Below are 13,028 nucleotides of genomic sequence, written 5' to 3' on the forward strand. Positions count from 1 at the left end.
CATTGGTCAGCCCAAACGGCATGACCACAAATTCATAATGGCCGTAACGCGTGCGAAATGCGGTCTTTGCAATATCCTCATCTCTGACTCGCACCTGATGATAACCTGACCGCAAATCTATCTTGGAAAACATTGATGCACCACGCAACTGATCCAGTAAATCATCCACACAGGGTAGGGGATACTTGTTCTTGATTGTTACTTGATTAAGCTGTCGGTAATCTATACAAAGTCGCATAGACCCGTCCTTCTTGCGCACAAATAATACTGGGGCCCCTCATGGCGATGTGCTCGGCCGAATAAAACCTTTCTCCAAAAGATCTTGCAATTGCACCTTGAGTTCTTTCAGTTCATTGGCAGCCATACGGTAAGGAGTCTTGGAAATAGGCTGCGTACCTGGCATCAGATCGACTGCAAAATCAATCTCTCGGTGCGGTGGTAGTCCCGGCAACTCATCTGGGAACACATCTGGAAAGTCTCGCACCACAGGATAGGCAGCCAACTCCTTATTCTCCCCCGCTATCACGGTCACGAACGCAAAGTAGGCTTCACACCCACGTCGAATAAGTCTCTCGGCGTGCATAACCGATATCATCGGTGTAGTCACCACTGGCTTCACACCCCGGTATGTAACAACTGGTCTCCCCGGATGCTCAAATGAAATTACCTTCCGACGACAATCAACCCGAGCATAGTGCCGAGAGAGCCAATCCATACCCAACAGTAAGTCAAAATCCTGGATCGCCAAAACAACAAGATCCCCCACAAATACCTGGTCGTAAATCCCTATCTCGCAATTCCTGACCATCTCACTCCCCAACAACACCGTCCCTTCCAGTGTCGAAATAGATAAATCATATGGTAAGGGGTTACACGGGATTGGGATCTTATGCAACAAATGAGGTGCTATAAAAGAGTGGGTGGAACCTGTATCAAATAGGGCACGTACGTCATGGCCATAGAGAGTAAGTATACCTTGCACTATATCACTGCTCTCAGCTGCCTCGGCCGCTGACACTACAAATGCCTGTCCCTGCATCTGAACTCTCTCTGTAGGTCCTGGGCGCTGTGCTGCTGGAAGAGGTAATGGCGCTCCTGAACCCTGCGCCCTAGGTGCAGACTGTCTCTGAGCTGGTCTGGGCCCCACACCTCCAGTCCGTGGCCCTCCACTCTTTGCTGGCTGGGTGCACCTGTTCGCTCGGTGGCCCCTCTGTCCACAGCGAAAACAAATAATCTCCTGCCCTGTGGCCGGTGTAGCTGGTGGGGCTGGTGTAGTCGGTCTAGGCGCCTGTGGACAGTCTCTCTTCAAATGCCCCGGCTGACCACAGCGATAACATACATCTCAACGTACCTCCCGACACTGCCCCTGGTGTCTCTGCCCGCACTGCCGGCACTGTGGAAATCCCGAACTCTGGCTGCCTGCATCCCACTTCCTCTTCTTACTGCTGCTCCCTGCACCCTTCAAGACTAACTGCTCTGCTCGGGCCTCTAGTCGATCCCTCTCCACCGCGTGGGCTCGCTGAACAGCCGTAGGGAAGTCAGGGGCCTCAATACCAGCCATGGCATGACGGATCTCTGGTCGTAACCCCCTCTGAAACTTGCTAACTCGACGCGACTCAGGGGTCACTAACTCAGGAGCATAACGAGATAATGCCACGAACTCAGTCTCATACTGTGTAACTGTCTTACTGCCCTGCTGTAACTCAATGAACTCAAACACCTTCTGCTCTCTGATCCAAGCCGGTACATAGGTCTCATTGAACGCCTCGACGAACTGTGCCCATGACGGACCTCCATCGCCATATCTCTGTCTGGTGGTCTCCCACCACCGCTCGGCGTCACCTCGTAACAAAAAAGTCCCCAGCCGAACTCTGTGGGCCTCTGCACAGTCTATGGATCTCAAATGCTTCTCCACCGCTAGTAACCAATCCTCAGCCACCGTCGCATCAGCGCCTCCACTAAACTCTGGTGGTCGCAAGGCCATAAAATCTCTAAGCACTGTAGCACCTAAACCGTCCCCTGCTCCCGACGTACCTGAATGCGACGCCTGGGCCGTAGCGGTCCTATCATCATGTCTGCGCTCCTGTCGCAACTGAGATGCTGCCAGTACATCTACAGCTCGTAAAATACCCGCTAATGTCTCCTGCATATCTGGTGGCCCTGGCTGTCTCTGCTCTCCAGCACCTGTAGCCTGAACCTCCGGAGTAGGGACAAGGTGTCCTCTACCTCATGCTGGCGGTCTACCACGACCTCGCCCACGTCGTGCGTCCATGATACCTAGACAACCAAATTAATTAGAACGCATTTCGTAATAACAGACACGTCCTAACACTCTAACTCTACCTAGCAGCCTTGGTGTACAGTTACTTGTCCCCCCTAATTGACTTAATGACGCTCTGATACCAACATTGTAAGCACCTCCGCCCGGATATCCCAACCACCCGGTCTATCCGAACGAGTGCGCTCACAGAAGGGAAGAGGAATAGACAAAAGACAGAAATGCCCTGGCATGCATAAATAAGAAATTTAACAGCGGAAGCAAAACGGTAAACATGCATGCCCACAAGCACCCCGCTGATACAGCGGTCATGAAGTATATAAAAATACATACAGACCCTGTGCCAACAATAGGAGGTACAAATGACAACCTGGCACAGTCAAAAATAAAAGACAACGACTCTAGCAAAACATCAGAGATGACGGGGGCAGCTAACTGTACACCTTACCAACGCGGCCGGCTGCTAAATGGAACGATCCTCGCCCTCGGCCTTTGCTTTACCCTTACCTGGAATGATGGAAAGCAAGGTGAGTCGCAAGACTCAGCAAGTTTATAAGAAATGAAAGGCTATAAATAAAAGAAGAGACCATCCCAAACACAGCCCCACAAGTACACACAAGTCATGAGACGCTACAACACAACAGTGCAGTATAGTGAAAGCACATACCGGTCCTTGGGGCCCACACAAGACACCTGGCACCCAAGTCCCATACCAACCTGCCGCTGCCCTGGAAGGCAACAATATCCTCAACAAACCTGTGCGCACTGTCCCGGGGCGGTACTCCCGTCACCCGTATCCACGTCGGTACTCCCGACAACCGAGCCATAGGCTCCCTCGGAACGGTACTCCCGTCCGAGAACTAAATACTATCAGTAGCCATGCAATGCACATAAAATGCAATGGCGTAGTGAGCATCAACGTGATACCAGGCGCCCATACATCCAAGCATCAGGCCATGCTCCGCCCATATAGTAAGCCACACACGATGCATATGCCCGTGCTGGATGCATTATAATCAAGCTAAAATGCCCGTAACCAAGCATAACCAAATCATGTTAATCCCAACATGCAGCCCGTACCCATGTGCACATCAAGCCATGCAACGAGAATAAAATATAAGCAGGCATGCTATAATCACATAACGGCTAAGCAAGTTAGCAGTGCCTGGCACCGGTCAACGGTCAGTGGGTAGGAGAGACTCGCCGGCGGCCTAAGGTAGACCGTACGACAGTCACTCCGTCACCGAACCGTCGATCCCAGCCCCCACTGCACAACCGCTCCAGCTAGAAAATAACCAAAAATCCAATTAATACCCGAACCGCTAAGAACCTAGCCCCGGGTGAGTACGGCATCATTCCCAACAGGCAGGGGGGTGGCACAAACCCCCGTAGGCAACCAACGAATAAAACCCACGAGATCCATTTAATAAATTAAATCTTAAACTAATCGTTTAAAAACTTCATAATTAATTAATAGCCAAAACAAATGAAGAGAGGCCCAATAAATCGCCAACGAAAGAAACGACGAGATAGGTAAGAAGAACTTACCTTATCAGAGATATCCTTAGGCTCGTTGGGTCCAAAAGCAGTAAAAATTATACAAACTGCAATATCCCAATTATTTGCTAAAATTAATAAAATTAGACGCAAAACGAAATTCTGACCGTACAGAATATTAATTACTAGCTGCTCTACATACCTGGATAATTAAATCTGGAATTAAACGCAATTTAATCCGAATTTTTCAGCCCCAAAATCTCACAATTTCTCCCGTGCGCGCGCTGGTTTTTCTCTAAAATTGCTACTGTTTCTATGCTCAAAATCACGCCCGAAATCGGGCTTAAATGCGGCCAAAAATAAGCGGAGGAGACGCGGCCACGTGGCAGCGCGCAGGCCAGCCACTGGGAGGCCACCGCCTCACCGAAACGACGTCGTTTCGGACGTCCAGTGGCTGATTAAAATCAGCAAAAAATCACCCCCCGCACGCAGCCCCCGCGACTCGAAGCCGCGTCCACCGCCTGGCAGCCTCGCGCGCGACCGCTCGCGCCTGCATGTGTCTTCAACCTATATGTGACTTATATTATATTTAAGGTGATTTTGAGCCCTTTTCTGCAACACACGCCAGCACCCGAAACTTTCCATTAATTGCACTAACGCCCACTTAATTAATTACATTAACTCCCGAAATTTCTGAAAATCCCATTATTGAATTTCTTTTAATTTTCCTATAATTCCAGAAATTCCTAAAACAAATTAATTAATTATTTTAATTTCTTATTTCCTTAAAATCACATAAGTAAATTTTATTAAATCACAACAAATTATTTTAATATTTCTTTTAATTTAAATTACCCCAAAATTAAATTAAATTGGCATTTACGGGGCGTTACAGAGAGAGACACAAAAAATTGGAGGGCCAGTTTGATATTGATACAGGTTTTGGGCTGTTTTTGTTTGAGGGGGCTTGGTTCTGAGGTTTCCTCTTGTTTTCTGTAGTATTTTTGCAGTTAAATGCATGTCTTGTATCTTTCTTGATATATTATTTATTTTTTATTCATTTGTTTTTTTGTTGACAATTAAGGAATTTTTTTCCCAGTGAAAGGGATGTAGGGTTGCAATTGAACTGAGTCGAGTCGAACTTCACTAGACTCGGGCTTGGCTTATGAGCTTGTTTCTAGACTCTAGCTCAAGCTCACCAATATTTGCTATTTTACTTAAACTTAATTTGTCATTTTGCGTTATTATATATATATATATATATTATATTAAGTTAAATAATTAAATTAATATATAATAATCTTAATCATATTCAAATTAATTATGTTATTATAATAATTTAAATTTTGATAATTTTATGTTAAATAATATATTATAAAATTATAAATAAATATATTACAGTATTTATAAACGAGCTTGTTTACACGTTATTCATGATTTTTTAATCGAGTATGTTTACGAATCTCTAATTAAGTTTATTAGTATTCACATTGAACGTTCACAAGTTTTAACAGGTCAAAATTTATTGAGTTCAAATTTGACTCGTTTACAAATCGAGTTTCAAAATTAGATTTAATATCGACTCGTTTACCTTAATGAACAAACTTAAATGGGTTTTTGTCGAGCCGAATACTGAGTCACTTGTGAACAGCTTGGCTTATTTACTACTCTAGAGGAATGCTACTCTTGCGGCCTTAGCCTTAGTAGTAGTTGAAATACAAGATATTAATGGGGAGTGTCACCACAAGTATTAAATTTAAATATCCAAATATTTGTTCATCCACCAGTGGCCAATTTTCTGATTGAACTGACCAATCTAATCCAATGCAATAGAATTCTCTTAAAATTGAAATACATTTCTCTCCTCCCTCACAAGACGTAAAGATACCAACTTGATAAATATAGGGGTCACAATCAAATACTTAATGGATGTTGGGGGAGGGTGGTATAATGATAGGTATAAAACCTGCATTGAGAGCAATTCCTTAATTAGTTGAGGACTTATTGTTAAGCAATTGATTATAAAGAAATTACCACTTATCCACCCAACGACTTGATAAACAATAAAAAGTTTACAATTTAAAATATAAAATTTTACATAATAAATAATAGAGTAAGGACAACATTCAACATACTTAAATGCTCAAACTTAGTCATTTATTCTTTATTCTATTACTAGCGTATACTCGTGCCTAAAAATACGGTGTAAATAATATTAAGATTAAAATATAATTATAATTTATATGTATTATGTTAAAATTTATAAAGAATTTGTAACAAATTTGTTTGTATTAAATACTCTACAAAACTCAAATAAGAAATGAATATATAAGATTTATAATATTCAGTAATATTGTAAATCAAAATATAAGAGCAAGTAAAAATTAAATATCAAACAATACATACCAACCTATATTTTAAAATTATTAAAAAAAATAAATATCAAATAATACACAACAGTTAATAATTTGTAATCTAAAAGAAGTTAAAATTAACTTACATACCAGTTAGTATTATTGACATTAATAGGGGAACTTTGGTTCGGGGTTGGAAAATCTTGGGTTCTCCAACCGTGCACAGTCGGAGAAGCCTTGGGTTCTCGACCATGAGTGGTCAAGAAGCCTTGTGTTCAAGAACCTTGGGTTTCTTGATCATGTGTGGTCAAGAATTATTTAATTTTTATATTATTTTAATTAAAAAATTATTGTAATAATACAAATAAATGAATTCTTTTTAAATATTTGCATCTTTAATAATATATCATTATATTAAATGCTATAAAGCCCATATCCAAATGCATGAGAGAAAAAATGAGAAAACATGTGAGTGATATCTGAATATGTGGCCTCTCCATTCGAATGCTTCCTCAAGCCATCTGAATGCATCATGCCTCATCTGAATATGGCCAAACATTTAACACATCCGAATAGCTCAAGTCTCATTCGGATACCTTAGGTTAAACACTATTATTTTCTTCCTTATATAATCTATCACACCTACACCACTCACACATAACATCCAAGCAACTTACACCTAATATCAACTTACCAATCCATTAAATTCCACAACATTACATTATAATCAGATTAACATTAAGGCATGCAAAATTATTCCTGAGTCTCAACATTGAGTCGCTAAATAAATTTACTAATTTTTTTTCAAATGTCACAAATTAATCAACATTAAAATTATAATATTTGTAAAAAAAAATAAAAATTGAGCACCTCTATAAATCGTAGCTCAACTCATCTGTTTGAACATCTTCATTGTATTAGATCATGAACTTACACATAAAATTTGATTGAGAGTTTACATACTATATTTAATTAATTTAATAAATATCAAAATTAAAATAATTATAATTAATACATGGGCATCACTGTGAGACTACAACAAGAGATTACTCGTATATACAATTTAGTGTATCACTATGAGACTAACACAACTATTTGCGACTCAACTGACAAACTAAAAGATTTTTGAATAATAAATATTATACTCAATTATAATAATGTAACAACATTAGCAATTTTAATCTATTATTTTAATTCTCCAGGTGAAGGAAGATTAATCTTCTATTATTGCGAACAGGAAATGAAAGGAAGATTAAAATAAAATAAAATTAATATTAACAGTGAACAGTTAACAGATTAACAAATAAAATAGCAAAAAAAAGAACAAAATACATATAAGAACAGAGCCCAGATTATATATAGGAAAAGGAAATTGGGAGCAGCAATCTGGGAGCCACAATACACGAAATATATATATAAACTCTGCCTTACAACTTATATATAAGAACAGAGCTTATATATACAAACATCAGCACATTGAAACACGAAATCTATATATAAGAAGCTTATATATACACAAATATAATATTATACAAAGCTTATTCCCCTTGAGGCAGCGAGCCAGACAAAACATATTCCACACACAAAATACATAAATATACACACACACAACACCGCCTTAGTTGGCGATTTCTGGGGCATCCATCTACCAGTCACCGGCGACTTTCACTGCCACCGATGTATTTTTATATGATGATCTTGATGAATTCATTTATATGAAATAATCTGTTGGATATATTGACATTCATCATCCTAAACATGTCTGTTAATTTAAAAAATCATTATATGAATTAAAATAGTCTCTTAGGCAATGGTACGAACAAAAAATTTGATAATTTTGCTGTTAAGATTAGTTTTAATTGAAATAAATATGATAATTATTTTTACTATATACTATATGATATCCCAGTTTATCTTTTTTTATATGTTGATATCTTGTTAATTGACAAGTCTAAGTCTAAAATATGTGAATTAAAATCTTTGTTAAATACTAATTTTGATATGAAAGATGAATTATTTCATGTAAGATGTCATAATTTTTTTTAGTATATACAAAATAATTATAAATATCAATGTTAAAAGGTATAAACAAATTTAAAATCATAATCTCATATTTATAATTTTTTTTTAATTTTAACATCACGAATTATAGTGAATTTTTATATATCATTTATATTATATAACAGAATTATTAAATATTATCTAATTAATATATACATATATCAAATTAGTGTGAGAGCAATTTCTTTTTAGTTAGGTGACTGTAAAAGTTAAATTTAAACTTTACATAGTTGTTTTTATTAATAAATTTAATATTATATAACCAAAACATGAAAAAACAAAAATAAAAAATTTAGCAAAAAAAAAAAAGTTAATAAGGAGTTGTCACGTCACAATTCATACTGAAACTTTTTCAGTCTTCACAACAGCAGCATGCATGGTGCCACGCATGCGTTTTTCTTCCTGCAAGATTTTACTCCTCCAAGTTCTCTTGAAATACAGATAATAGAACTCATTCGAATTAAATAGCGTTTGTTAAAATAGCAAGATAAGAGAGTATTAATATAAAATTAAAATATATTTTGGATCAATAAATTTTTTTTTCATTAAGTGGACGGATAGCATTTCTCCCATTTCATACGTAGAAATGACTTGACTTGATGATGATGATAAGAAAAAAAAATTTAGTCAAACAAAAGCTTCAAATTTAATAATTATAGTGACCAAGACATATATATATATTTTTAATAATTTAAAAATTTAGTCACTCAATGAGTCTTGAAAAATAATCAATTCACTAAAATTATTTTAATGCTACAATTAAGTGCTGATTTATATATATTCATGGCAGTAATAATCACATTAAATTTTTATTATGTGATGGAAGACAATTAAAAGTTATTTTTCTATCAAATTAATTAAAAGCAAAGAAAGTCATTTTTAGTGTTGAAGTATCTGACGTAAGATGTTTCTTTTTTTTTTTTTATTCTTCTGGCAATAAAAATAGTTCTCGATAATTATATATATATAATTATAAGAAATATTTTACTGATTAATGCATCATGTTTAGCATTTTGGATTTAATCAACTAATAAAATTATTTAATTACTAAAAACAAAATATATTTATTGTTACTAAATCATTATCCAATGATGACACTATCTATTATTGCTACTTAACTATTATTATTATTTGCAAACAATATATATTTATTGTTATTTGTTGCTCTTTAATCACTTAATATTTTTTCGTGAATAATTGTCGTACACACTGGTACTTACTTTTTATTTATATATTTTTTAATTTTATGAATTTATCTTCCACCATAAATTGCTTTGTTCAAGGAAGTGGAGAATGAAAAATGCTTTTTAAATAAGTCAATTGTGACATAGAAAAGTATGATCCAACAAGGTCAAAGAAATCACCACCTACCCACCCACCCACTCCAATAACGACTTGACCTGCTTTTCCAATTCCACCCTTGACTTGATGGTTGTGATAGCCAAAGACTATGGGGTCATGTAGAATTTTTTAATTTAATAATTATAATAATATAAATAGAATTAATGAATTTATCTTTATTTAGTCTTTCATTGATGAATTATTTTAAGTAAAATTTCATTTTTTTTTTCTTTTTGTATATACAAAATAATTACAAATATCAACATTAAACTTTTGTTGGGAAGGTTGATAACCAAAGACACAACATAAATTTATTTAGTATCCATATTTTATAAACTTCTGTCTCTTCCCTTTCACTGACAAATTCAAAAGCTTAGTGTCCATAACAGAAGTTTGTTGAGCGTCAACTTCTGAATGTTAATTTTATTATATAATTGATATAGAAATAAAATTTAAAATTCTTTTAATAATTTAAACTATTTTATTTAGTGTCTTCGTTATAATTGGCATTCTAGTACGTTGGTTGAATCCCATGGCGGTGGGTGGTTTTTTCGAAGTGAGTCGTAAGCCAACGACACAGAATATGGCAACGTTATTTGTTGAAATTTAATTTGTAATACTCCGAGAGCCCAGAGAAATTAGTATATATCGAGGATAGTGTAAGAAAGGAAACAACACCAGCTGGATACCTTTTGGGCTGAATGTTGACAAAGAACTCCCAAGTTAAGCGTGCTTAACCTGGGGCAATCCAGGGATGGGTGACCCCCCTGGGAAGTTCGTGTAGGCCCATCAGGGTAAGTTGTTCCGGTTCTTCCTATCGCTCGATCGGGTCGTTACAAATGGTATCAGAGCCGACCCTTGGCGAAAGCGGTCCGATGAGGGCGGGGAGTGGCGCCGGGGCTCGAGGGCCTGTACAAGGAGCGGCTTCTGGCAGGCTTCTAGGATGGCAGCCCCCAAGGGGAGAAGGTCTGGGACCAGTTGTAAGGTCGCATGACGAGGACGTCATGTGCTCAAGGGGGGAGAATGTAATACCCCGAGAGCCCAGAGAAATTAGTATATATCGAGGATAGTGTAAGAAAGGAAACAACACCAGCTGGATACCTTTTGGGCTGAATGTTGACAAAGAACTCCCAAGTTAAGCGTGCTTGACCTGGGGCAATCCAGGGATGGGTGACCCCCCTGGGAAGTTCGTGTAGGCCCATCAGGGTAAGTTGTTCCGGTTCTTCCTATCGCTCGATCGGGTCGTTACATAATTACCAATAAAAACAAAACATTGGTAAATTAAAAATTTTTGATGTAATACATCGAAAGTCTAAAGTCAAATCTAAAGAAGGGATTCTAGAGAAGTTAGTGTATATATCAAAAATAGTAAGAAATGAAATAACACAAATTGAATACCTTTTGAGCTAAATATAGATAAAAAAATTCTCTGATTAAATGTGCTTGAATTAGGGTAGTTTAAGAATGAATGATCCCTAAAAAGTTCGCATAGGTTCGTTAAAATAAATTGATCCGTTCTTTCTTATCACTCGATGCAGAATATTATATTTGGTCTATAAAAATTTAATGGATAAAAGTGATCAAAATGAAGTAAATAATTAACGACAATTGATTTCGAATAACATGAAAAAACACATACATCTCATGCCTTATGTCTAGTCCTGTTTTTTACAACTTTTATCTTTAATTTTTTTTTATAAGTGTACACCATTAAGCACCCCATTGCATACGTCCATGACTTGGTGGCTGTGATGGCCAAAGACTTTGCGGTCAACGTCTACAAGTTTCTAATTTAATAATTATAGTAATATAAATAGAATTAGTGAATTTATCCTTATTTAGTTTTTCATTGATGAATTATTTCAAGTAAAATGTTTTAGTTTTTTTTTAGTATATATAAAATAATTATAAATATCAATGTTAAAAGGTATAAACAAATTTAAAACCATAATCTCATATTTATAATTTTTTTAATTTTAACATCACGAATTGTAGTGAGTCTTTATATATCATTTATATTATATAACTGAATCATTAAATATTATCTAATTAATATATACATATAGGAAATTAGTGTGAGAGCAATTTCTTTTTAGTTAGGGGACTATAAAAGTTAAATTTAAACTTTACATAGTTGTTTTTATTAATAAATTGAATATATAACTAAAACATGAAAAAAAAATTAGAAAAAAAAGATCTAATAAGGAGTTATCACGTCAAAATTCATAAAACACGATATTTAATTTTTAATGTATAAATCATTAAAATTTAATATTTTATTTATTAAAAATTATTACTTTTTTAAAAATTTTAATAAATATGGATTCACAGACAATTTAAGACTTTGTGGATAGAAAAAATATTTTTTATTTAAATGTCGAGTCAGTAAGACACATCAAATTAGACTTAATATATAAATATGATATTTAGTCCCTCAATAATTAAAAAATTTGACATTTGGTTCATGATATAAAAAAAAAACTAAACTTCATAAAAGGCCTAAAAATTTCATAAAAAGATTTAAAAATTTCATAAAAAACCTAAAATATTTTAAAAACTTGATAAAGTTTTTTTTTGTCACTCCTTGTTTAAAGATCTCATTTGGCAATTTGTAAACAAGATTTATAGATTTAATAAAGTTTTCGTTGTTTTTCATTTGAATTCTCATTATCACAATTTTCCATTTAAGTCTTTTTATGAAATTTGGTCCCTTTTTCTTTAATATTTTAGGTTTTTTTTATGAAATCTATGTCTTTTAAAAATATTTTTAGGTTTTTTATGAAAATTTTATGCATTTTTATGAAGTTTTAGTCTTTTTTTATGAAAATTTTAGATCTTTTTATAAAATTTAGACCTTTTTTGAATATTTTTAGTTATTTTTATAAAATTTAGGATTTTTTAATCAAATTTAGTCTCTTTTTTCATATCAAGGATTAAATATTAATTTTTTTAATTATTAAGGGACCAAATGTCATATTTATGTATTAAATTTAATCTGATATACCTTACAAACATGATTTTTTTTTTTGTAACGTGACATCTTACATAATGTAAATAATAACTCCGTTTACTTTCAGTAACAATAAGAATTAATAATTTTTAATTATTGAAATACCGAATCTTGACATTTTACATATTAGAAATCAAATACCATAAGGTTTGTAAAAGATATTTTTTAACTTTTAAATTATAATTTGAGATATCCTATATATACCATAAAGATGTTTTAAAAGTTATACTATTTATTTAAAAAATCTAGTGATTTGATAAAAAAATTTACAACTAACAGAAATGCTCAAATTTCAGTCATTTAATATAATTTTTCATTTGATAACTTTCTTTATCCTCTTGAAATTAATTATCTCTACGCACAAACAAACATGACACCAACTAAATTAATTTAAATAATAATTTACAAATTAAAAAAAACTAAATTAAATATATTTTTTAACTTATGTGACACGGCTGGGCTGCACCTTTTCGCTAGTATATACTAA

General features: G+C 34.9%; 1 long non-coding RNA gene across 1 annotated transcript; it reads right to left on the minus strand.

Annotated features, from left to right (window-relative positions):
* Positions 1-2,471: 2,471 nt before the first annotated feature.
* On the minus strand, positions 2,472-4,097 carry LOC127797297 (uncharacterized). The gene is made up of 3 exons (XR_008022178.1): positions 3,978-4,097; positions 3,827-3,882; positions 2,472-2,785 (listed from the first exon to the last, which is right to left on the minus strand). It is a non-coding gene; the product is annotated as an uncharacterized LOC127797297 (long non-coding RNA).
* Positions 4,098-13,028: the final 8,931 nt, after the last annotated feature.

The sequence above is a fragment of the Diospyros lotus genome, chromosome 3 (genome assembly GCF_014633365.1).
Source record: "Diospyros lotus cultivar Yz01 chromosome 3, ASM1463336v1, whole genome shotgun sequence".
Classification (NCBI taxonomy): Eukaryota; Viridiplantae; Streptophyta; class Magnoliopsida; order Ericales; family Ebenaceae; genus Diospyros; species Diospyros lotus.